At 38.5% G+C, this 26,947-nt stretch overlaps 1 long non-coding RNA gene across 1 annotated transcript; it reads left to right on the top strand.

Annotated features, from left to right (window-relative positions):
* Positions 1 to 239: 239 nt before the first annotated feature.
* LOC147577238 (uncharacterized) lies at positions 240 to 23,893 on the top strand. Its single transcript, XR_015255777.1, has 3 exons — positions 240 to 374; positions 9,347 to 9,489; positions 23,841 to 23,893. It is a non-coding gene; the product is annotated as an uncharacterized LOC147577238 (long non-coding RNA).
* The last annotated feature ends 3,054 nt before the right edge of the window (positions 23,894 to 26,947 follow it).

Genomic DNA, 26,947 nt, shown 5'->3' with positions numbered 1-26,947 from the left:
TTTGTGTGTTTTTTTTTGTTTTTTGGGTTTTTTTAGTGAGCTAAAGGAAGATTTGCAAAAGGTAACTACAATTGGAACAATCTGCCAGCCATATAAAGTTGGGAGAGATGGGGAGAGGGAAGAAGCAGGAGAGAAGTTAGGAAGCTGTTTGTAGTTAGTTGGGCAATCTGCAAACCTCAGGGTGATGCTACTTCATGGTCAGTTAATGATTTCAAAGTTTTATCTTTGAGTGTTCAGAATATACAGATCTTGTTTATTTTATTCCCATTGGGTTTTTCTACCAGCAGGTAAAAGGAAAATCAGCTGGAACTTCAATCAACCAATGTTACCATAAACAAAAGAAGAACTTACATATTTGGGGTTAATATGTGAAGGTAAGCATCTTTGAAAGATTTGGATGTAGCAGGCTAAAACTAACAACTTGAATTTAATATTTTACAGAGAGTATATGTTCCAATAATTCTTAACTTCCTTGTGTTCCAAACAATACAGCTGAGTCATTACAGTGTTCTAAGAACTTCTATGTAAACACTTTTCTATCAGTTAATTTAAAAAGGCAGTAGGGCAGGGCTCATTTAGAATCAGACGATTTGCCACTGACTTGCCCCATTGGACCTTGGGCAAGTCATGTGATTTCCCTGAATAACAGACTCCACATCTGTCATTTTGGAAAGGTAATTTATTTCCTGCCTCGTTCTCAGTGTTGTTGTAAGGATGAAATGAAGTAACTGATATAAGAATGCTTATGTTTTATAAGCCACAAGTGCAAAGAATTATTATTAAGACAAATCTGCATCCATTTCAATTAGACACAATCATCGTAAACTTCATTTGAAATGTTCCCGCTTTGTTTTCTTCCCTGTCCTTTGAAGATCTGCTTAGTTTGTCTTTAGGTTGGTGAACATTTTTACTTCCCTATGTTGACCACAGTTAATGTCGCATTTTTGGTGAAATGTCCAAAGTATAATTTCAAACTAAGTAGCCATTTCATCCTTTTGAATTTGTGTTGTCTGTCCTCCCCTGTGTTTTGGGATAAGTATGGGAGGGTTTGGTTTCAGACTTTGGTTATTTCGCTAAGGGCAATTTTGGAAGAGGAGAGGTTATTTTTCAGTCATTTAATAAAATAACTTCTTGTACAGCAAATTCTCTCTCATTAGGGGCTATGCTGTAGACTCCAGGGATGATTTAAGAGGCTGAGTCAGCATCTTTATCTTGTGATGCATTGGAAGATGTGTTAGTTCCCCTCGGGAGAAAGAAGGGAAATTGAAAATAAAATCTTATTGCCCCCTTTTTGGTTAATTTCCTGTTTTTGCCAACAAAATGAAGCAGTTACTTCTGAAATATAGACACACAGATGAGAAAATGTGGATAATTACTTAATAAGAGGGGAGACTTGCATAATTAAATGGAAATTCAATGCATTTTAAGGAAAGAGAAAGCATTCCAACTAAGTTTCTGGCAGATAATAATGAGGGAGAAAAATTAAAAACATTTGAGGCTCTGAAGTCACACTTCTGTTGATACATATGGCGTTAATGGATTTTGAGCTCCTCTGCCTCCTGGTAAGCAGATGGTTTGATACTTGTTCTAAAACTAGAGGTTAGATGGCTTGGTGGAAAAAAGCAATGACCTTTCAGCTCAAGTTTAGTTTTGGACCTAATGATTTGTGGATTTAACTGAGCCAAAGGATGAAGACAACAAACTTTTCAAACTTTTCAAACACATGGTTAACTAACATCGGACGATCAGCTCATACGTTTTATGAATGGAAACAGCACTTCTCATTGATAAGCATAGCATGCTTGTAATAGAAGCTTAAACAACATTGAGCCTCTGGGAAACAAATGTAGCCATTTTACTACTTTCCAGAAGTAGCCTGTTTAGAAAAGATCTAAGAAAATTACATATCTTTGCATTCAAGACTGGTGGCTGGAAGCTGAAATGTACATGGAAGACCAGAAAAGAAGGAGGAGCTGATCCTTTCCTTTTGGTCTGGCAGAGGCACTAGGAGCCAACTAAGGGGACAGGAGGCCCTAGATAGAGCCTAGAGAATTACATCAGGAAACACATTCTCACTCGGGCTCCCTGGGTGCCCCTGGTGACTCTTTCAACACCAAACACAATAACTAAGAGACAACTCCATCTAAAGAAGGAACTCTCACCTTCTTTACTGTTTAGTGTTTACAGAACACCCTGGAGAAAATATATAATACCCTAATTGATTGAATAAAATTATTTGAGTCAAGAGAAGATTGGATAGATAAAATGTATTATGAGGGAAACAGCATGTGCAGTAAGTGTAATTCATTTTTTTGTGTGTGTGAACAATAGTTCTCTAAGTGTACATAAGAAAGACTACAACGAGGCATTCAAACAAACAAACAATAAGGAGGAGGGAATACAGACGATTTTCATTTTCTTTTGAATTAATATGCATTTTCAAACAATCATATATTACTTTTAGAATAAGAAAAAAGTTCTTAAAAATTACTTATGGGAAGGAAACTTCAAGTTATGAAAGCATGGGACAATAATTATTACTTAGACTAGTAAATAAATCTCTAGATTTAAGGGAATAGAAAGCAATTAAAATGTAGACATAAAGAACACAGTATTTATATTTCCTTTCATACCCTGGAACAATACATATTTGACAAATGAAATATTTAGCTAGGTTAGGCTGTATATATTCAAAGAATCCTGTAATATAGAATGATTAACTGAAGAGTATTACACTAAACAAAAAACCCAATTCATATGCATATCATTGTATATAAGAATAAGTTAGTTTTGAAAAATAAAAACTGGTCCTTATCTCTCTGAAATAACTCAGAACTTGAACTGAGAAGTATTGTCATTAATAGCTAGAATATGCTGAGACCAAAAACCCTCAGAAACCACAAGGATGAAAGAAAATTGTAATGTGCAGTGATGGAGAGGATATTGGGAAACAGGCTCTCACACATGTTACTGTTGGAAATATATTTTTACCACACTAAAGGGCTGCCTGGCAATACTCTTCAAAAATCTTAACATTGTGATATCTTTACAACCAGCATTTCCGTTTCTAGGAACTTATCCCACAGATTGTATAAGAATATGAACAAGCCAATAGGGATGCTGATAACAACCTTGTCTATGACAGTGAGGAGTTAGAATTAGCTTAAATGTCTCATAGATGACTTTTTTTTTTTTTTTTTTGCTTTCATCCTTGGTCAAGTCATAGTAAGCCATCCAATAGTATACCATACAGCCATTAATAAGAGTTGGTGCACGCTTGTATCTAATAAACACAATGCTGGACAAAATAAGCCAGATGCAAAAGAGCATATATATCATTTATATCTAGCTCAAATGAGGCAAAAATAACTACTGCTTAACTTTTACAGTGCGTCATGACTGCAGGTGAGCGCAGGAGTTCTATCAATGCTGGTTTCTTGGTCTCAGACTGACACATAAGGATGTTCACTTCGTGAATGTTCATCAAACCTCATGATTGTTTAATTTTATGCATGTCTTTCAGTCTTATCAGAAGAAAGTTCATAAGAAGTACTAATCACATAGAAAGAAGTTCAGCTTATAGGACTGATATAAAAAATATTAGAAAAATCCTTTTCTGTCGTAAAGGATTTTATAGACAAATAAATGGATGGATGTTTACCAGGTAGCATTGGTGGATATCTCTGAGTGATGGGTTTAAGAGATGATTTTAATTTCAATGTTTTAAGTTTTAATATATTCTTAAATTGTTAAATTACATGCCTATTTTGTACAAGAGAAAAGTCATAAAAATATCATTATAAAAACCAGGAAAGTATGTGTAAGTTTGTTGAAACAGAGAACAGAATTAACAAGAATATGTGGATAGTAGGACCTAGAGAAAGAGTTGCTATAGATCAGTTACAATTTAGTAACCTAGCATTTTACAAAGCCTTTATTCAGAAAGAGAATACTTTCATTCTGAAAACACATAACATGTAGCTTCAAACTGAAGGTAGGATATTAAAATTCTAACACAAGTATATAATAACTAACTCTGCCCCACTAATTTGTTAGGTGATACAAAGCAGTCTGGACTTCAGTTGTCCTCTCTGTAAAACGGGTTTAATGATACCTTGTCTGCATCCTCCCAAGGGTATTTTCAGAATAAGTGATATAAAGATATATCAAGAGCTTTGAACTTTTCAGAGATGTTGGTTCAAGGCATTATTACAAGGGGAGTTTATGAAAAAATATGGGGTTTGATGCACTTGAAAACTTTGTGAACTGTGTGAAACTATATATTAGAAAGATCTTAGGATAACACCATATTGAGACTTCTTTTTTTTTTTTTTTTAACATTTATTTATTTATGAGAGACAGAGAGAGACAGAGCATGAGCAGGGGAGGGGCAGACAGAGAGGAAGACACAGAATCTGAAGCAGGCGCCAGGCTCTGAGCTGTCAGCACAGAGTCTGGCACGGGGCTTGAACCCACGAGCCATGTGATCATGACCTGAGCCAAAGTCAGGTCACTTAACGGACTGAGCCACCCAGGCACCCCACCATATTGAGGCTTCTGTACAAGAACATTTTTATAAAGAAAAAAAATGAACATAAATTAACCTATTTTCAGCTTGAGAAAAGTAGAGCCCTTTTACAGATCCAAATTATTTAAAAAATTGGATGATAACACTAATTCTATGATTCTTGTAATCAACTGACTATTTCCTACTAGACAGAGATAAAGACGAATCCTTTACCCCAGAAAACACATTTGCCTCAGTTCCTGTTGGAATCTTATACATCTCTTTACTGCCTGTTGTCTTTAATTTCAGACGCATGGTCTTCTAGGATTGATTAGATAAATACTAAAGAGCTGACAAATAAAATAGTCTGAAGCCTAGAAACTTCCCTCTGTACCCTGACTCCTAACCCACCTCCATTCGATGGTCTTTATTTCATTACCTAAGGGGCTTGGTGTTGATATGCACTTAATATTTTACAATGAAATCTCTTTTGAGCTGCCACTTTTATTTAGCAAATAGTGTCTCTATTGTTTGCCCATATCCACTTTGTGCAGAGGGCAAAGCCATGTCTATGGCATTCATTCAATCTAGTGGCTCATTGAAATGGATTTCGTCAAATGGTTGTAATAACCCCAGCAAATATATCTCTGCAGCATTCTCTAGAGCAGTGACTCCAAAGTGTGGTCCTTGGACCAGCGGCAGCCGCATCTGGGAACTTGGTAGAAATGGAAGTTATTGGGCCCTGCTTCAGACCTACTGAGTCATAAACTTGAGAGGTGCTGTCCAGCAATCTGTACTTTAACAAACTCTCCAAGGTAATTTTGATGCATGAAAAGTTTGAGAACAGCTGCCCTACAGGAATTATAGGTGCCTATAATTATATATAATCATATAATTATAATAGAGGCGCCTAGAGGCAAAGTATGCTCCCTCCAGGGATGTGATGAAAATTACCAGTATACACCGGCTTACTTTGAAAACAACATTGAAATCTCAGGATAGCTTTTTATCATAAAAACACGTGGTAGTACCAGCAGACTCACTTTGCAGCCGTTTGACCATTTTTCAGCTCACCACTATGGTAGATCAGAGCTATTCCCAATTTACAGACAAAATAAAATCAGGGCAGGGAAAAGACTCTTAGAAGTTTGGCACAGCTTAGCATCCTCTGAGTTTTTCTGTGACTTGCAATAGAAATGGCTGTTACATCGCCTTTTCAAACCCTTCTCCATGGCGAAACAGAGACTGAAAGCCTGAATCCTGGCCTTATTTCCACCAGTAAGTCATCCTGGTCTTTGAAGTGTGATTCAAATATATGAAATTCCTGAAGAATGGAAGATCTGTACTACGAAATTGTCTGTCCCCCGTTCAGTGTCTTAACCTAACCACCTCCATCTGTATCAATGAGATTTGGTTTGCCTAGAACTTCCTGGAAACCAGTCACAGAAAAAAGGCCTCTTCTCTCTAAAGTAAACTCAGTTTACACATTATATGATTGCTCCTTGTCTTACAAAGGATGTATAAGGTAAAACCAGAAGAGACATGACATGAGAAACACTACTATTCCTACTGAAAAAACTTTTGCATTGAAAGAATACCATCTAACTGACTCATCTCTTTACTAACTTTAACTTACTTTTCCTGTCATATAAAGATTTTGATGTACTAGAGGCCCTACCCAATACCCTGGATTTGATCATCTGCCTCTTATTTAAATAGAATTGTGTAAACTGAATAACAGTGGGGGATATAAAAGGATTAATCTACTGCTCTGAATCTGTAAACAACTTCTCAACGAAATCTCTATCTTGACTCTGGTGAAGAATCAGAATAGTAACTGTTTTCCTAACAAAGATATACCTAGATAGTAGCTTAAAATTTTTAATAATGAATTAGTTCTAGAAAGTCATAAAAACAGTGGTAAGGCTCTGCAACAGTTACTTAATTGTCTGAGCCTTGGTTGTCTCATCTGTAAAAGGGAATAACAGGATAGTTGTTAGCATAAATGAGATAATTCACATAAGTTGCTTAGGACAGTGCCTATCACGTAGTAAGTGCTCGAAACGTTAGCTGCAATTGTTATTGCTATAACTGTCAATGCTATTCTATTCTGATTTCAGATTAAATTAACTAAAAAATGATGGAGTCAGTACAAACAGATCAACTAAGATTGGGCAGTTAGTAATCAAAAATTTTTCATAATAACGGATAGGGTTGCCTTATCCCAAGGTACTACCATTTACCTAAAGAATTCATATAATAAAATACATTTTCTCTTAATAATCATACTTTGAAAACATCTAGCTAAGTTTCTGATACACAGTATCTTATTGAAATTTGATTTATCTATTTTAAAAACAAAAACTATTCTTAAGCCCTTGGAATAATCACTTTTAAATTCATGGACATATATAGCTCATATTTAAAACAGAAAAGCTGGGGGGCGCCTGGGTGGCGCCTGGGTGGCGCAGTCGGTTAAGCGTCCGACTTCAGCCAGGTCACGATCTCGCGGTCTGTGAGTTCGAGCCCCGCGTCGGGCTCTGGGCTGATGGCTCAGAGCCTGGAGCCTGTTTCCGATTCTGTGTCTCCCTCTCTCTCTGCCCCTCCCCCGTTCATGCTCTGTCTCTCTCTGTCCCAAAAATGTCTCTCTCTGTCCCAAAAATAAAATAAACGTTGAAAAAAAAATTAAAAAAAAAAATAAAACAGAAAAGCTGGGAAAGGGTTACTCCATAAGGTATTTGGCATTTATCCAGTTGGCCCCTGATGTGAAGAACTCTTATTTGGTCTGGGAAATCTATAGCAAGAGGACAATGGTCCTAGGATAGAGTAGCATGACAAAATCTCTTTTTCCTAATTCAGTATCATTCTGTAATGAGGTCCCTGTTATCAAAATAATGCACAGATACATTTTAGTTTTTTAAAAAAAATTTTTTTTAACGCTTATTTATTTTTGAGACAGAGAGAGATAGAGCATGAACGGGGGAGGGTCAGAGAGAGGGAGACACATAATCCGAAACAGGCTCCAGGCTCTGGGCTGTCAGCACAGAGCCTGACGCGGGGCTTGAACTCACAGACGGCGAGATCATGACCTGAGCCAAAGTTGGCCGCTTAACCGACTGAGCCACCCAGGCGCCCCCATTTTAGTTTGAATAGAATTAAAATGCAGACATTAGAAAGGAAACTAAAGGAAGAAAAGAAGCCCCTTTTTATAGCTTGTCTCAGTTAATCCATATAAGAATATTGAAATATGTTTTGTGTGTCGGTGTGCACGTGTATGTATGCACGCACACACATACAGTTTTATAGATGAGAAAACTGGAGCGCTGAGAGATTAAGGACAGGAGGGGCAGAAACCATACAGAAAATTCACTAGACATCTGGGAAACAAGCATGCCTTTTATTTATTTTTTTTTTAATTTTTTTTTCAACGTTTTTTATTTATTTTTGGGACAGAGAGAGACAGAGCATGAATGGGGGAGGGGCAGAGAGAGAGGGAGACACAGAATCGGAAACAGGCTCCAGGCTCTGAGCCATCAGCCCAGAGCCCGACGCAGGGCTCGAACTCCCGGACGGCGAGATCGTGACCTGGCTGAAGTCGGACGCTTAACCGACTGCGCCACCCAGGCGCCCCTAAGCATGCCTTTTAGAAGGAAACTTGTCCTGTGCTTGGAACAATTTCACATTTCACAACCAAAGAAAAGCTCTTTTTTTTCCCCTTTCTTTCCTTCTTTCTTCTACCCACCCCCTACCTCTCTCTTTCTTTCCTTAATTTTTTGTGATGTTTATTTATTTGAGAGAGAGAGAGAGAGAGAGAATGAGTGGGGGAGGGGCAGAGAGAGAGGGAAGCACAGAATCTGAAGCAGGCTCCAGGCTCTGAGCCGTCAGCACAGAGCCTGGCATGGGGCTTGAACTCGAGAACCATGAGATCATAACCTGAGCCCAAGTCAGATGCTTAATCGAATGAGCCACCCAGGTGCCCCTCTTACTTTCTTTTTTAAATCGCTGATAAGTTGGGAGGCTGGGGGGCTCAGTCAGTTAAGCATGGGACCCTTGATTTCCTTCCGGTCATATCATGGTTCGTGGGTTTGAGCCCCTTGTTGGGGCTCTGTGCTGACAGTAGAACCTGTTTGGGATTCTCTCCTTCTCTGTCCCTGCCCCGTACAAAATAAATAAACATTAAAAAAATAGGTGATAAGTAAAACTTTAAAACCTACCATTCAGACCTCCCTGCCAGCATATCACAAACTGATCTCCAGGATTTACTGATCTTGAATTCTAGAAAGGTTTTAAGGCAATGCACATTTCCTAACTTTGAAGTCTGAGGGTAAACAGCTTGGCTCAGGCATATTCTAATTTGGCACTCAGAGTGCACATTCCTGGGTCCAAGTCTTGGCTTTTCTCTACTCCTGACTGGGCACTGAAATATTTAACGTATTAACGTAGGATGCAGATAATTGGGTGGGTAGGAAAACACGCCGAATTAGAAGGTATTACCTAACTGGTATTTCTTGTTATGTTTTACAACCTGAAAATCTTAGTAAGTGATACTGGTTGATTTCTGAAAGAGGAATCTTCGAAAGATGTTATTGTATAGACCTTTGGTATGTCCGATGTTACAGTTTTAGTGATCTCTGTTTTTCAGACAATAAGCATTCAGTAAGAGTACCACATGTATATCCTATAGTCTAAGTACCAAACAAATATGTACTCAGCCAGTCAGAAGCCTAATACGAGTTTTAGCCTTAGTTATGGGCTAAAATTAATGGTAGTAACTATAAACAGTGACAGATTGGATGGCAAACCATCTACAGTCTCAATTTGCAATTTTATTTTTGGCAGAACTCATAGGTTTTATGACCAACAATATATTGCAATCCAAGGGAAAAAATGGAAGCATTATGAGCCATTTTCAAAGGCTGTCTCACAAAATGCACGCTGTAATTACTGGACTGAAGAGAATGATTCCTTCCTGATATGACAAGGTAGGGGCTGTTTACAATGTTGCTGTTATTATTTGAAGGACAGGAAATATATATAATATTGCATCTTCCAAAAGGGAGCAATGTGAAAGCTGTGTGTTTGGATATAGCCAAAAGTTTGCCTAGTACCATTCAGAATTAACAACAGACACCCCAAAAAGGAAATTCTGTTTCAGGGAGTGGCTCAAACATCAAATGTTTAACAAAGGTGTAGTTTTGATTCATAAACACGGTTTGAAGGAATACTGATATAAAATAACTGAAGATAAGACAGATCACAGCAGATTTATTTTCAATTCTTCAAGTTTAAACTCCGGGATAGTACATTTAAAATTTTACATTGAGCTACAGACACGTACAAATTTACTCTTCCATATTTTAATCATATAAGCTGTGAATTCATGAGTTATTGAAATGAAACACCACTGGTTTCACTCTTATTTACTGTTTTCTGGTAGGATTACAGTGATATTCAAGGATTAGCTCAGATCTGTAAATAAAATTAAGCAATATCTACACACAGATCCCCATTCTCTTGTTTTACTTCACTTAATTATTCTTAGGTCCCAGTTAGATTGGCAATGTGGGAAGTACTTCTATTCAGAAACATTTCCATGAAAAACTCACAGACAGCAAATATCTCAGAGATAAATTTCCCACAAATTGCAAATCTGATTGTATTTGGAAGGTAAAAACAAAAACAAAACAAAATAAAAAAAAGTCTGATTGACATTTTTGTATGACAAGTGTAGAATATGAAAAGCAGAAAGAATTTTCAAGTTTAGTGAAAAGTTAATTTCATGTAAAACTTAAAAGGCAACACAGAAAGTGAGATATGCTTTTATTTGTAACCAAACCCTTAACTAATCTCTACTCCAAATGATTCATTTCACATCTCACTTTTTTTTTACTGTCTATCAAATCACCTTGTTTTATTTTCTTCTCAGCACTTATCACCATCTAAAATTATCTCTGTGATATCTTTACTTGTTAATTAGCAATTGACCTTGCCAGCTTTATTCACAAATGAATCCCTAGCATCCCGCACAGTAACTGATACACAGGGCCTCAAAAATATCATAACATTAAACTTATAATTAAAGGAAACATCAGTGGGGCATTCTCTTTAAATGTCTAGTCTCCGAAAGTTTTACAGATTCCATTCTAAACTTTTTTTTTTTCTTTTTTTAACTTCTTTCTTTTTCTCACTGTCTCTTTCTGGCTAGGAAGAAGAAGAAACATTTTGTTGTGAATGTTGAATGAAAAGTGTTCCTTGATCTGAAAATTTAAGAATAGGCCACAGAAACATGGGCTTTTATTTACAGAGCATAGAGCCTGTGAAAAGTTACATATTGTTACATTATTTCCACAAAACAAAACCAAAACAGACAATAGCCAGGCTTCTATTTAGGTAAGCCAGTGAAAAGTTTGACTTCTTCAAAAATCTGAAATCCAACTGCAGTATGGATTCTGATTAAATACACATGTTATAAAATAAGCAGATTGTAACCGTACTTCTGTCTTTTGAATAGCAGTCCAGGAGAGGGGCTAAAACATGGGCTCATTTGACTCCTGGCCTTTCTGTTCGGTAGCTATGTAATTTTAGGGAAGTTAAACAACCTCTTTGTGCTTCGGTTTCCTTATCTGTGTTATGGAGATAATAATGGAAGTTTCTTTTTAGGGTTGTAAAGATTAAAGGTGTTAATACATGTTGAATCTTTGGAAAAGTGCATGGCATACGGAGTGTGCTTAAAGTTTTCTGTTATTATCTATTCCAAGATAAAGTATCCAGAGTGGTATCAGTAGTACAAAATTATTTACCCTAACAAATATCAAATTGTCTTCTTAGAGAAACTTCAGACCAAGAGTAGTTAAGAGCTTTTAACACGCATTACCTGGTCACCATCTACAGACCAAGCAGACCCATGTTTCTCAGACTGAGACTCATTTCAGGGAATAACTAATATTGGATAACTAATGTTAGTTGGGTGACAAATGACAGTATTTCTAACTTTTTCAGTTGCTAGGAAGATTTAATAGCGTCTTCCAAGGCAAAGTCATAGAAAGATAGTAAAAAGGGAGGTTTGAACACTAAACCAAGATTTGTAGAGTCTCCCTTTCTGGCTACTGTCTTCTAAGGTAGACCTGAGCAAACAGAAAAAAATCGCATCTACCCTATCAAGTCTCCATGTCGTGGTATCATATGAGGTATCATATGTCCTTCCTAGTAAAGGATCATTAAACTCTGGTGTCATCTGAATATGCTAACATGCAGATCTGAATCCTTGCTTATTCAACAAAGACTTATTAAGTGGCTACTTAATGTGCCAGGTTTAGTGCCCAGCTCTGGTTCTAGCCCTGGAAACAAAACAAACCCCAAATATCAAGCCTCTCTACTACTGTTTAACAGCTTAGAATGTAGTCAGATAGAGATGAGCAGTGGGCACATATGAGGCAAAACGAACCCAGTTCTGGGAGGAGTAGGGGATTTTGATTTCAGAAATAAGAAACGGCAGTTAAATAAGCTTAGTAAGGAGGCAGGAGGGGAAAGCTGTTGTCAGCAGAAGGAAGAACACAGAAAAAGCTCAGAGGCCAGATGCAGCAAGGTGGGTTCTGGAACTGCAAGTAATTCAGTAATTCAGATATTGAGGACTCCAGTAGAGACTCATGATTCTCGTTGCATAACTGAGTCTCCTGAGGAGTTGGGTTTTTCTCCCTCTGGTCTTTCTTTCTTTCCCTTTCTTCCTCCCTCCCTCCCCACTTGCTTGCTTGCTTGCTTTCTCTCTCTCTCTTTCCCTTCTCTCTCTCCCTTCCTCCCTCCCTCCTCCCTTCCTTCCTTTCTTTCTTCCTTCCTATCTTTCTCTCCCTCCCTCTCTGCCTTCCTCCCTCACTTCTTTACTTTTCTCTCTTTTTCCTTCCTTCCTTCCTTCCTTCCTTCCTTCCTTCCTTCCTTCCTTCCTGCTTTCCTTCCTTCCCTCCTTTCATACTAAAACCCTCTTTGGATTCTTTCCCCTTTGCTCTCAAAGATTTTAAAGTAATGGGTCAAGGGGTAGTGCACATTCATTGGTATTTTTAAATGCATCCTAGGTGATGCTGCAATACAAGCAAATGAAAACAACAGAAGGTGGTATCAGGCAGAAGGCTGACTTTGACTAGTACAGAGTGTACCTTGAACCATCTCTAGAGCAATAGGATGACCTTGAAGAGTGTCATGCATGGGTGGGATATACTCAGAAATTCACTTTGACAAAATTACTCCTGCAGACCTGTGGGCTGAAAAGGAATGAAGCAGAGGCAGAGGCCACTTAAGAGGCTCATGTGATGGGGCGCCTGGGTGGCGCAGTCGGTTGAGCGTCCGACTTCAGCCAGGTCACGATCTCGCGGTCCGGGAGTTCGAGCCCTGTGTCAGGCTCTGGGCTGATGGCTCGGAGCCTGGAGCCTGTTTCCGATTCTGTGTCTCCCTCTCTCTCTGCCCCTCCCCCGTTCATGCTCTGTCTCTCTCTGTCCCAAAAATAAATAAACGTTGAAAAAAAAAAATTTAAAAGAGGCTCATGTGGTAATCCAGATTACTCCCTATGGCTTTCCTGGTTATTTCTTAACCCTGGCCTCAGAAGTGGAGCAGCGCCCTTTCAAAAAACACATAGGCTATCCTTAAGTGCTCAAACGTGAGCGGAAGCCACTGAACTATGAACCCTCACAAATCACAGGGGCAATCATTCAAACAGGGGTTCGTAGCTCTAATGGGTTTCAGCCGTCTACCGACTCCCAAAAATTGTGTGCAAACTTTTGACTTTTCTGGGCATGTGTGTTTTTCTAAGAGTGCCGGTCCACACTGTTCCTCAGCTCTGCACAGGCTTATATGATCCCACAAGTCAACAGCACATGAGGAAGGAGCATGTAGGGCCCTGCTGTGGATGAGATGGGCTTATTTAGAAATTAGAAATTCTCTTCCCAATACAGCCGATCTAATATATGGGTATTTTAAAAACGGTCTCTTAACTTGAATTCTCCTGTGGTTTCTAAACTGAAAAAGCATCAGAATCATCCAGAAAGATCATGAGAAGTATAGAGTTACAAAATTCATCTAAGAATTATTGAATAAGGACCTATAGGGGAGGACTGGAGTGATTTGAATAGGTAGCCAGGTTTGGGAACCGCTGAGATGCTTTTGTACTTACAGAAATAGTTACTTATGGTCTCTATCATCTTGCCTTTATTGTTATACATCTTCATTATTTATGCACACAAACTGAACCAGGAGCTTTTTAAAAAAATAATACAACATCAGTAGTAATAGTAATAATAATAAAATAAATAAATAAATAAATAAATAAATAAATAAAAATACTATCACATTACTAATTCTATAACTCTCCATATATGGGAGCATATTGATAACCTGCTTTATAATTCTGAAGAATTTTTTGAGTTGGAAGGTTTTTATTGTTTTGTCTGCATCTCTGTCCCCCCTCTCTCTAGCAAGAATTGCCATCCAATCCTTTTCTATGAGTACTGTTTTCTACTTAAGATTTTGGTGCCAAGGTGAAAATCATTCTAAATTGCCTTATCTCAGCACTTGAAATAAATGGATACTGTTTTTAAGAAAGAGGCTTCCTGGTTTGAGGAAATTATTTTTGCTCTCCTATGAATCTGGCCCTCCCATGAATAGCCTTCTTATTTTCCTCTCCTTATGCTAACTGCTCCACATCTGGTATCCAGTACAAGGCAGAAACAGCATGTTATCAACCACAAGAAGAAAGAAACATAAGGCTCTTAGAAATCTTGGATCTCATTTATGGCACTATTGAAGGCGGACTCTGGAGTCTCTGAAAAGCTTTAGATGATTAAAAATGAAATGTAAGAATGCGTTGTCCTGGGGGCGCCTGGGTGGCGCAGTCGGTTAAGCATCCGACTTCAGCCAGGTCACGATCTCGCGGTCCGTGAGTTCGAGCCCCGCGTCGGGCTCTGGGCTGATGGCTCAGAGCCCGGAGCCTGTTTCCGGTTCTGTGTCTCCCTCTCTCTCTGCCCCTCGCCCGTTCATGCTCTGTCTCTCTCTGTCCCAAAAATAAAATAAAAAAAAACGTTGAAAATAAAAATTTAAAAAAAAAAAAAAAAAAAAAAAAAAAAAAAAAAAAAAAAAAGAATGCGTTGTCCTGGACAATTATGAAGGCAGAAAGGAAACCTTTTGTATGTGGTGGGGCTACTGCTATCTCCAAGGACAGCTTGGAATAGCATCAGGAACGTTATGATATTCAGAAGGGCTGATTACGTAGGATTGATACAGTTTGTGGTATTATTTCTTGTTCTACCAGATTTACTAATATAAATTTGACATAGTTAAGTATTCTAAATCACAGCAACACACTTGCTGTTTTGACGCACAACTTTCTAAAAGAAATACTTTGAATAAGTTCCACAAAAATCATCCAATCTGGAAAAATCTACGTTTTTGAAAATTGGGTTTTTTTTTAAAAAAAAGATGTCTAAATTTTTAAGTCATCTCTACAGCCAGTGTGAGGCTCCACATAACAACCCTGAGATCAAGAGTTGCTCACTCTTCTGCCCGAGCCAGCCGGGCGCCCCTAACGATGGTTTTATTAGGACTTGGGTTAGAATCTTCTGGCAAGTTTTGCTTTATACCTACTTCCCATTTTGGATTTTTTTCTCCTGCTTCCTCTCAGGTTGCTTTTCCCCATATTTCTATATCTCACTGTAATCCTTCTTCTCTTCTGTGGCTTATCCCACTTTCTGTCTGAGTTCAGCACCCATAGCTCTATGGAGCTTGGCAGAGGCTCTCGGGAGAAAGAATGCTGTGTGCTCCTTCTGTAAGAACAGCCACAAGACAGGAAGGACCAGGACTTTGAAGGGAGATAGTCTGTATGTGCACTTTTCAATGTTTTACTTCCTGTGCACTCCCTATTGTCATTCCCTTGCATTATAGGACTTATCTTCCTATTATTTTTTTTTTCTTATTTAATGTGTAATTTCTTATTGTTGTGGTAGTCACAAAGTATCAGACTCTTTTAGGTTTAGTCTTTGCTCTCAACCTAAAATACTATCAGGTAAGGAAATAAAGTCTGGCTCTAGAAGCCTGACAATTTAGTAATTTGCCTGAAAAAAATGTATTCCACATCCCAAGTGTACTTCACGTCTATGTGCAAATCTTTCCTCTTCCTGCATTTAGGATCACCCTGTGAGAGAAGGACCTAAACCCTGTGGTTTAAGGACTGCCCAGTGCAAAAAGGCTTTTCTCATAGCAGTGGTTCTCAGTGGGTTGATTTTGTCCTTACCTCTTGCCCTGAGACATTTGACAATATCTGGAGACATGTTTAGCCGTCAAAACTGAAGGAGTGCTACTGGCAGGGAACAGGTGGAAGCCAGGAATGCTGCTGAACACCCCACAACACACCCCAGGAGCTCCCCCCCTTAACCCTCTGCCACTGAACAAAAAACGGCCAAGCCAAAATGTCAATAGCAATGAGATTGAGAAACCAACTCTGTTCTCAACTTTGACCAAGAACAGGCCCTGTTAACAAGCCTTGCTTGATCCATGGGCAGCAATAGGAAAATGTGTTCATGAGACCTGATGCTGAGTCACTGGTGATACTTGTGTGAACTTTGGGAAAACTAGCTGCGCTTGTTAGACTTGATGGGTGTGTATGTGTCTGCCAGACACTTGGTTTGTGTGTAATGGAAAGTGAAATGGAGGCCCTTAAGCAGGGGTTGGGGCGGTTGGAGCACAATCTATTTAAAGACAGTAGACATGTCTACGGCCATACCACCCTGAACGCACCCGATCTCGTCTAAAGACAGTAGACATACTGCCCTTCCATTGGTCTGCTTTCAGTTGGTCGGGGGCTTGAGCAAATCACCCCTTGGGGCCTCCATTCTCTTATCTATCAACTAAGGATTTGAACTAGCTTGTTGCTCTCTGTTCCACAATTGTAGAATGAATGAAAAAATTACCTCACAATTAAATGGAACTGTTTAATATAATTTAGACTGGACATCTCCTTAATCTGTAGTTCCCTAATTTTTTTTGTCATCAAAAATGAGGGTCATCTTTAAATATCTGTACTCAAGATTTATTGTGTCAAATCTGTACTCAAGATTTATTTTATATTCTAGGAAGACAGAGTATCCATTGGTGTTTAAAGGTTGCCCGTCTGTGATGTGCTTCTTATAGAAAAATCTAGTTTGTCTAGCTACTTGTTCTACCACTCACCTCGAAGAACTGTCAGTGTTGCTCCACCAGAACTACACCGACCTGGCTGACCACTAAAGCTCCCTGGAAAAGATAGTACCGTAGAATCAGGCCTGAGGAGAGAGCTGTTGGGAATTGTGGCCTGTAATGACCTCAGTCTTTATGCAGTACCACACCCTTTTCTGAAAACTCCCTGGATCAATGGAACATTGGTCTGACTCATCAGTGCCCAGAAGTATGTAAGATGGGAAGAGGAAATGAAAAGGAAACGGGCTCAAATAGTTGCTGCATGGTCAGCACATAGCATACTTTACAAAAGTTATCTGATTTAATCACCACAAATACCTGACAAAGGGGATATTAACATCCCTTTACCTGATACGAAACTAAAGCTCAAGAAAAGCTGATCTATTTACAAGCTATAGAAAACTGACTCAAGGGGACGTAAGTAATAAAATTAATTCATTGGGTCGTGTAGCCAAGAAGTCTAGAGGTAGAAGTGGAGCTTGTTCCAAAGCCTTAAGATACATCACCGTTGTCCCAGTTTCTATTTCTCCTTTGTGTTTTCTCAAGTCTTGGTTTTGGCTTTAGGCAATTCTGTGCCTCCCAGATGCCCTAGGTTCTCCCAGCAGGACCTCATACCTCATTGCTGGAGTAGAGTGGAGTGCCTGCACCAGCCCTGGATTCACTCTTTCTCAATGGCTCTTGTCAAGTCACACATTTTTCCCAGAACTAAACACTCGGTTGAAGAGGGTGAGTTGGTACTGGGAAATGATGCCTGGAGTTTCTCATACAAAAATTATTTTATTTTATTTTATTTTATTTTATTTTATTTTATTTTATTTATTATTTTCAGAGACAGGAGAGTCAGGAAAGGGCAGAGAGAGAGAGAGAGAGAGAGAATCTCAAGCAGGCTCCACACTGTCAGCACAAAGCCCTATGTGGGGCTCAAACTCATGAACCATGAAATCATGACATGACGTAAGCCAAAATCAAGAGTTGGATGCTTAACTGACTGAGCCACCCAGGTGCCCTACAAAAATAATTTTTAAAACAAATCTAAAATCCAAGTTGGAACTCAAGTATCAAACAAAAAAATTATTGTCAGAATCTGGGCGGCTAAGCTTTAATTCCCAATCACGCTCTGGAACCTCTTGACATTTTTATTAGTAATTTAGAGTTTATTATTTAGTGATATTTTGAAGTTGGTCTAGATAAGGTATAGAGACTAAACAACCTTTTCACTGGTTGTAATTTTTGTTCACTGCTTATATTACTGGATATATTTCTCTCCCTGATTGGTGGAAGTCCTCATGAAAAGATAAGCAAGACAGATTAATTCCCTGTATCCCACACTCTGATCATCTTGGAAAGGGGTTATAAGAAAGAATCGGAAAGATCTCTAGATCCATCCTGGTATCTTTTGCTACTACACATCTTCCCAGTTTCCAAAGATGACTCCCTTTGTTTTCAGCTATGAGTTATTTCATCATTATTCATATGACGATTTCTAAAGCAGTTTGAGTCAATTGCATATGATTTAAAAATAATGAAGCTAACAATTTTAACAGGAAGACTACATTACTCTTCCTATTGCAGAGATTTTTCTCTCCATAATATAAAATGTAAACATCTTCAATTAAGAGAATTCATATGGGCTGAGGAAAATTGTCTGAGCAGCAGCCACTTATTCTGTAGAAACAAAGACCATGGAATGTGGATGTGAAACTTGTTTGTCCTCAAGAAGGGAAGAGAAATCAATAAAATTTATTCTGAAATGGAAGGAGTTATATTAGTTGGATGTTTCAGCCTTTACTTGTGCAGATGCATATCAGGCAAAAACAGGTTTCTCATCCATCTCATAACTATCAATATGCCAAAACCATCTTTGATTATCCACAGCCCACCCAGATGGAAAATGCATTCCCCCTTTTTAAAAATTACTTGTTTTGCCAGGTCAGAAAACTAACGTTGAACAAAACAGTGCTTGTGAAGAAATTAGCTCAAAAATGTCAAATATTAATTTTTTGGTTTACCTCAGGCTACCTTTAGACCACAGGGTAGAAATGATTTAAAAAACAAAACAAGACCTCCTTTAGATTTGAAAACAGAAAACAGACCACAATACTGAAACCATGGTGAATTCTCTTCATGGACTTATTTAGAATCACTTATTGTCTCTGGGCAGAAGTCAGAGTTGGCCTCCTGAGGATCCGTCTTTTCTTGGGCGCAGCTCAGGACATCACAGCTTGAGTGACCAAGAGGTAGATGGCATATTCAGAGAAGAGGGACTTTGGTAGCGAAAGGCCTCAAAATGAGGTCATGACCAGTCTGGATTTGTTGAAGGAACTTGAATGTTTAACCTAGGAAATGGCAAGACGTTGTTTCTTTCTCCAAATAACCCGGAGGTTTAACTTGACATAGAGAACTAAGTGCCCTATTCTGTGGATCCTTAGGGAAAACCAGAAGCAGTGAAAGGAGGCTCAAGAAAGTGGCTAAGTACACAAAGTCCAAAGTCAGGGTTCAGATACCTGTTCCACCACATACCCATTATCTAAGCTTGGCAAGATATTTGCCACTCTGAGCCTCAATTTCCCTGTCTGATAAGTAGGGAAAATAACAACTAACTTGGGGGGTTGTTATGATAATCAAATGAGTCAACAGTGTATGCATAGTGCGACGTGTAGCAACTGGTATTACTAAGGGTTTAACAAATGGTGGCTGAATAGTTGCTTCATAAATCATCATCACACTGTTACTATTACTTGTCAGAAGTATCCAATGATAAAAATTCTTGCCTTTGGAAGCAGTAATTTCAGCTATCACTAGAAATATTCCTTACCTGGCAAATGGGCTTCAAGACTTGAAGTCACCTGATCTGGATTTATTTTATTTTTTATTTTTTCAATATATGAAATTTATTGTCAAATTGGTTTCCATACAACACCCAGTGCTCATCCCAAAAGGTGCCCTCCTCAATACCCATCACCCACCCTCCCCTCCCTCCCACCCCCCATCAACTCTCAGTTTGTTCTCAGTTTTTAAGAGTCTCTTATGCTTTGGCTCTCTCCCACTCTAACCTCTTTTTTTTTTTTTTTCCCTTCCCCTCCCCCATGGGTTTCTGTTAAGTTTCTCAGGATCCACATAAGAGTGAACACATATGGTATCTGTCTTTCTCTGTATGGCTTATTTCACTTAGCATCACACTCTCCAATGGAGTACTACATGGCAATGAGAAAGAACAAAATATGGCCCTTTGTAGCAACGTGGATGGACCTGATCTGGATTTAAATTGCAGTTCTAACATTTACTAGCTCTGTTACCTTGGATAAGGTATTTAATTTGCATGAGCCTCAGTTTTCTTGTCTTATAGGATGATAATAACACCTCTTTCACAAATTGGCTTTTTTCCTGAGCGATAACTATAATAGTCAAAACAAGAGTATAATTTTTAGCATGTTCTTACTTCCAGACACCATTCTGAATGCCTTATATGCATTCATTTAGGTAATCCTTTCAACAAAACTGGAGGAGCTTATGACTGTTATTCCCATTGTATAGATGAGGAAACTGAGGCACACAAAACTAAATCATTTCCCCAAGGTCACACAGCTAATAATAAAGGGTAGAACAGGAATCATGAGTCCAAGATGTCTGGCTCCTGGGACCATGTTCATGAGCATACCCAACACAGTGCTTTACACTGAACATGTTTGTTAATTCCTTCCCCATGCACTGGAAGATCACTTAGCTGCCATAGCCATACAAAGGGTCAAACTTCCCAAGGGTGGTAATTCAAGAATCCAGACCTACCTTTCTTGAATGCCAATACATGAACTAGGGTCTGATTGCCAGTTCGTGAAAGATCACTTTGAACAGTACTAACGGGAAGATTAAATCTAATGAATATGTTCAAAACCCAAGTGTAAGCCAATCCCACAGTCTCCAGATATTTTGGATAGCATAAATAAACAAACAGAAGCAGTGGCATGTGGGTGGCTCAGTCAGTTAAGTATCTGACTTCAGCTCAGAGCATGAGCTCATGGTCCGTGAGTTTGAGCCCCTCATTGGGCTCTCTGATGTCAGCACAGAGTCCACTTCAGATCCTCTGTCCCCTTCTGTCTTTCCCCCTCCCCTGCTCGCTCTCTCTCTCTCAAAAACAAATAAACATTTAAAAGACGCAAAGATGTAGGGCATATTGAGTGTAAAATAAATGGGTATGGAAACTCTACCTCTGCCTCAGGCATGCAAGGCTGCGCAATTTAGAAGCAGTAGGAGAATCAACATCTGGGTCCAGGGCAGATTTTGTCTGTGAAGAACATCCTTAATTACAGCATGTATACAATAGGAAAAAGGTGAGCTTTCAGCTCAGGGCATAATACTTAGGAAAGAAAAATAACTGGTTAGGAATAGGGATCAAAGACCCTGATTCAAGTCCTGTAAAGGTGGGCCCCCTGAAGGGCTCTTTTCCTATAGTTGAGTGACTGTGACACTGTGTGGAGTTGACAAAGAGCAACATTGTGTGTGTGTGTGTGTGTGTGTGTGTGTGTGTGTACTCTCACACACACATATAAATGCACATTAATTCATGCACATACATATATATTTCAAGATCATACCCATAAAAATAATTTTAATAGATCATCTGTCAGTTATTCCTTAACTAATTATTTAGGCAAAAGATTTTCCTCCAAGTTTTAGTACAGAATACAGAAGGGGAAAAAAAAAAACTTTTGTGATCCTTCAGTTGGAATTTGATTCACAGCCAAATTAATTTCTCTTTCCACTGTTTTGTTTTTCCCCCCTTCCCTGAACAGTGCTTGGGAAATGATGAATATTTTTTCGTGAGAGCAAACACACATATTTTGGTTCCCTAGATTCCAGCATGGCGTAAATACCTAAAGGAGATATCAGTATTGTGAAAACTCCAAAGTAGCTGGAAGGCAGACGTGCAATGGGGAATTTTCCAGAATGTTCTTTGACAGCAAGTTGTGGTGTAATGTTCAGCAGGGAGTAGAAGATGACATTTGGTAATTCTTTAATTCCCGAGAGAAGAGAATGACTCAAGTGTTTCTAAAGAAGCAGAACAGTGTATGTATCAGAATAAGAGAAGGGCAAAATAAATAACTGCTGTTGTAGAAGATAAAGGAATAGAAATGACTTATTGTGAAGGAAAGGCCTTTACAAAATTGTAGTGGACTTGGAAGACTATTTTTAAAATTTACTGTGAGTGCCAGATAATAATGAAAAACATCTGTGCATCTTTCCCCAAATAACAGATAAATAAAATAAAAAGTGAGCAAAGAGCAGAGATTTTGTCCCTTTTACACTGGGAAGAGTTACTGTTTTACTTGTGCATTTTCTCCTGCCAATTGGAAGGAAATAGATTCTTTGGGTGCCATCTAGTGGCTAAGTGAAGGAAGGCAACTAAAAGAGTTGGAATTTGTTTTATTTCCCACACAGGAAAAAAGAAATGATATAATGAAACAGGGATAAGGCATTAATTTGAAACTTATTAAAGAAATCAACACTCATTCGTATAATCAAGATTTTGGAGGTTATTTGGAGAAGGCATGGACTTTTGCCTCTCAGTTTTTGCTCAATTCCCAGCACCTAGAAAGACATCCAGCACCCTGTATAAACATTATGTTAGCCTGTTTGAAACAAAATGAATAAATGGAGACAAACATTATAGGATTTGAAAGAACATGTATATCTTGTTCTGCGTAGATATTTCACCTCCCCAGATTTTTTAAAGGTATGGTGCAACTTTTACAAATGATTTTAAATAACAAAATTAGAATTCTTTGCATTAAAGCATTGTTATTGTAGATTCTTCAAAATCATGTCAGGAATTCTTTGCAGAGTTTGAAATGGGATACAGCAAATCTAGACTATTAATCCCTAAAATTCATATTACTTGGCATTATCTGCTAATTTCTTTCTTTCTTTCTTTCTTTCTTTCTTTCTTTCTTTCTTTCTGCACATTTTCAGGAATAGAAGGAGATTAATACACATTGTATCTCTCTGATGAGCTAGTTGTCTTGTTTATACATTAATTTATGTAATCTTCACAAAGAAGACAGTTGGGTAGCTTAAAAACCTGAGGCTCAGAGGTTCAGTCAGAGTCCACCCAAGGTTTTTGGCTTGAAAGCTTGTCATTTTTGTACCATTGCCTGCATCCAAGAAGTTGGTTTAGAGTTGGACATGTAACCAGTTTATGGCCAATGACACAGAGAAGAGGTCTTCCAGAAAAGTTTCTCATCCATCCATCCATCCATCCATCCATCCATCCATCCATCCAGAAAAACGCTTTCTTTTCTGCTTCTTGACATTGGTTTCTGAAAATGTGATGTCTGGAGCTGCTGCAGTCATCTTGTGGCCATGAGGGGAATGGCTTCACATATCAAGGGTGACAAAGTAAATAGATGAAAAAATGGGCATTTTTGACATTACAGGAGCAACTAAGCTAACCAACTCAGAGGCTGGTCTACCTTGAACTTCTTGTTACATGGATAATAAAGAACCTCCTTTCAAAAGCCATTGAGAGGTTATTTTTCTGTTACTTGCAGGTGAAAACATCTTCATTCAAACAGGCAAATGGAATAGAAGAGATAAATAATCAGAAATTGTTTAAACACTGTTAGAAAGGAGAATTAATACAAGTCTTGTCTTAATCAGAGAGATAATCCTGCATTTAAAAAAAGTCAACAAATGACACATTGAAAAAAGTCCAACAGAATGTACTTGGTGAACTTTCAATTGTGGAGGAGCTACATTCCATACAGAGAACAATAAAAAGACAAGAAAACAGAAACCCTGAAACAGGCTCCAGGCTCTGAGCTGTCAGCACAGAGCCCGGGTGGGGCTCGATCTCACAAACTGCAAGATCATGACCTGAGCCGAAGTCGGACGCTTAACCGACTGAGCCATCCAGGTGCCCCAAGAATGCCCCTAATAGACTGTTCAAAACTAAGCTTTAATAACTTTCTCAGATGCTCTTTCATGCAAACAGAAAAATAAGTAAGCCAAACGTCAGCACACAGGATCCATATTGCAATAAGCATGCGGTTAATTGTAAGTGGTGCTCACATATTTTATACAGTGATATAAATGTTAATCCAAATTCACTTTGTTTTTCCCATCTCAGGTTCCTGATTCCAGGAGATGATTCCAAAAGTCAATTTTCCACACTGAATGGTGAGTTCCAATTACTACATGTATTTCCCACATAATTAAATGAAACTACTTTTTAGCTGTCTACCTTCATTTTCTGGAAAACAAATCTAAGTATGAAACCACCCCCACCCCCGCCAAAAAAATAAAAACAAACACTTCTAATTGAAGTGAAAATTAAAAATAGGGGCACCTGGGTGGCTCAGTCAGTTGAGTGTTCGACTCGTGAATTCGGGTCAGGTCATGATCCCAGGGTTGTCGGATCGAGCCCCATGTCAGGCTCTGCACTGAGCATGGAGCCTGCTTAAGATTCTCTCTCTCCCTCTCTTTCTCTCTCCCCCTCACTCTCTCCCTCCGCCCCTCTCCCCCATTGGTGTGCGGTCTCTTGGAAGTAAAAAAAAAGTTTATTAAAAGAAATTCAGATAAAAGATGAAAATAAGTGAAATAGGGGGCACCTGGATGACTCAGTCAGTTAAGCCTCAGACTCTTGATTTCAGCTCAGGTCATGATCTCCCAGTTTTGTGAGATCGAGCCCCATGTCATTCTCTTCCCACTGCTTGGGCTTCTCCCCGCCTCTCTCTTTCTGTCCCTCCCCCACTCCACTATCTCTATCTCTCTGAAAATAAATAAACTTTTAAGAAAGAAAATAAGATAAATATTTTCAAAGTTAGCTGAGGTGTTGATTTTAGTAAATATACAATTACTTGGATTACATCTAAATAGCAAGATTTGAAAGTCATAGCTGTTTGCACTGTGTTGTGTCTCAGCAAACACACACACTCACACACACAGACACGAAAACAAAAGCAGCACAAAACACACTGAAATGATCATCTCTTTTAGGATAAGATCTGAATCATTTCCTTTGAAATGACTTTTTTGGGGTAGAAGATTAAAAAGTAAACACTTTAGGGACACCTGGGTGGCTCGGTTGGTTAAGCATCCAACTCTTGGTTTCAGCTCAGGTCATGATCTCATGGTTTGTGGGTTCAAGCTCCACATCGGGCTCTGTGCTGACAGCACAGAGCCCGCTTGGGATTCTGTCTCCTGATCTCTCTCTGCCCCTCCCCTGCTTGCTCTCTATCTCTCTCAAAATTAAACAAATAGACATTAAAAATTTAAAAAAAGTAAACACTTTATTCTTCTCTTTGCCTTTCTCAAGAAGTAGTTAACTGGAAAGGGTTAGCAGGGGGAAACGGAGGCACCTCAGTCATCCTGTTCCTTTTCTTGCTTCCATTTGGTCAGTAGAGCCATCTTGTCCATCCAATCAACTTTCAATAAAATTTAATTTCTTCTTACTCGAGCTTAGGAAAGTATGGTTTACAATTTGGTATGACTTTGAAGAGGTTATTCTGTTACCGTCCTACATTTCAAAACATGTTTTGCCATTATTTCACTGTGATCAGTAATGTAATAAATTCCAAGTCTGAAAGAATTTATGTGTAAAACCATCATTAAATGACAGCTTAGAGACATTCTCAGAATATTTTTCTTATACATTGTTAGACTATCACAATAAAGCGTGTGGTATTTTTCATTAACCTCATATATACGTCTTTGCAATTATGTCATAAATAATAATAAATCAAACAATAATTGTACCTTCAGAACATGCCTATGAGATAGGTATATTATTATTCCCATTCTACAGATAGAGAAACTGAGGCTGAGTGGAAGAATAACTCATTTGAGATCACACAGCTATCAAGTGGCAGAGCCAGGATTTGAACCCAGGCAGACTGAACATAAAACCTCTGGCAATAGCAAACAGTCTTAATTCCCTTGCTCTGGTGAGATGATAGTTATTTTAATTAGCTCGTTAAAATTATGTCAGAAAGGATCACTCATGCATGCGTGGCTGGTGGGAAGTAAAATGGCAAACCCTCTTGCCAACAGTTTAGTCATTTCTTATAAAACTCAACATGCAACGACCATATGGCCTGGCAATTGCACTCTTGGGCATTTAGCCCAGAGAAATGAAAACTTGTATTGATGCAAAAATCTGTGTACAAGTGTTCATAGTGGTTTTATTTCTAATAGCCCCAGCCTGGGAACAACCCAGATATCCTTCAGCGGGTAAATGGTAAACAATTCAGCCATACCCTGGAATACTACTCAGCAGTAAAAATGAATGAACTGTTGATACACACAGCCACTTGCATGCATCTCCAGGGAATGATGCTGAGTGGAGATAAGCCAACCCTGAAAGGTTAGATTCGGATTTTACTTGCATAACATCTTTGAGGTGGCAAAAATCATGGAGAGCTGACTTGTGGTTGTCAGTGGTGAGGGATAGGGTGACAGGTAGGAAGACCATAGATGTGGTCACAAATAGGCAATGCCAGGGATCTTTGTGGTGATAGAATTCATTTGTGTCCCTACTACACTGGTAGACCCAAGGATCTACACAAGTGATAAAATTACATAAAACTAAATATACACACATACACACAATGTAAGTGAAACTGGGGGGATTTGGATAAGATCTGTGGATTGCATCACTGTCCATGTCCAGTTTTGATATTGTAGTATGTTTTTGTAGGTTATCATTGGAGGAAAACTGAGTCAAAGGTACATGGGATCTCTGTGTTATTTTTTTTACATCTACATGTGAATATATAATTATCTCAAAATAAAAAGTATACTTAAAAAGTATTGTAGATAATCCTATTATCTTCATTCAAATTATTTTGCCACGTCCCTAAGGAAAGTGAACTAAAAATTTTATAATACCTATCTTTAGCCGCAAAGTAAGCTGAACTGTAAAAATAAGGTTCCATTCATCAAGCAAAGCAGCCATCCTTCACCGATGCACTGCCTTTATTGTTAGTAATGCATCCACTAACAAGTGATTCAGTAATACCACATCTTTGTGCTCCACGGACATGCATTATACAGTGTGTTTGTGTGTGTGTGTGTGTGTGTGTGTGTGTGTGTGTGTGTGTGTTTAAGTGTGAAAAGAAATCCCTTAACAGTACAGCTTTCCTCTTGCATTAATTCATTATCTGAGCATGGGCATAGATGTCTGGTTTTCGTTTTCTTTGTGTGTGGCCAATGTCAAAGTCATCAATTTTTAAATTT

This window comes from Puma concolor, chromosome C2 (genome assembly GCF_028749965.1).
Source record: "Puma concolor isolate L17-30 chromosome C2, mPumCon1.1.hap2, whole genome shotgun sequence".
Taxonomy (NCBI): Eukaryota; Metazoa; Chordata; class Mammalia; order Carnivora; family Felidae; genus Puma; species Puma concolor.
Note: the sequence above shows the minus strand (reverse complement) of the source record. Positions and strands in the feature narration are given on the sequence as shown.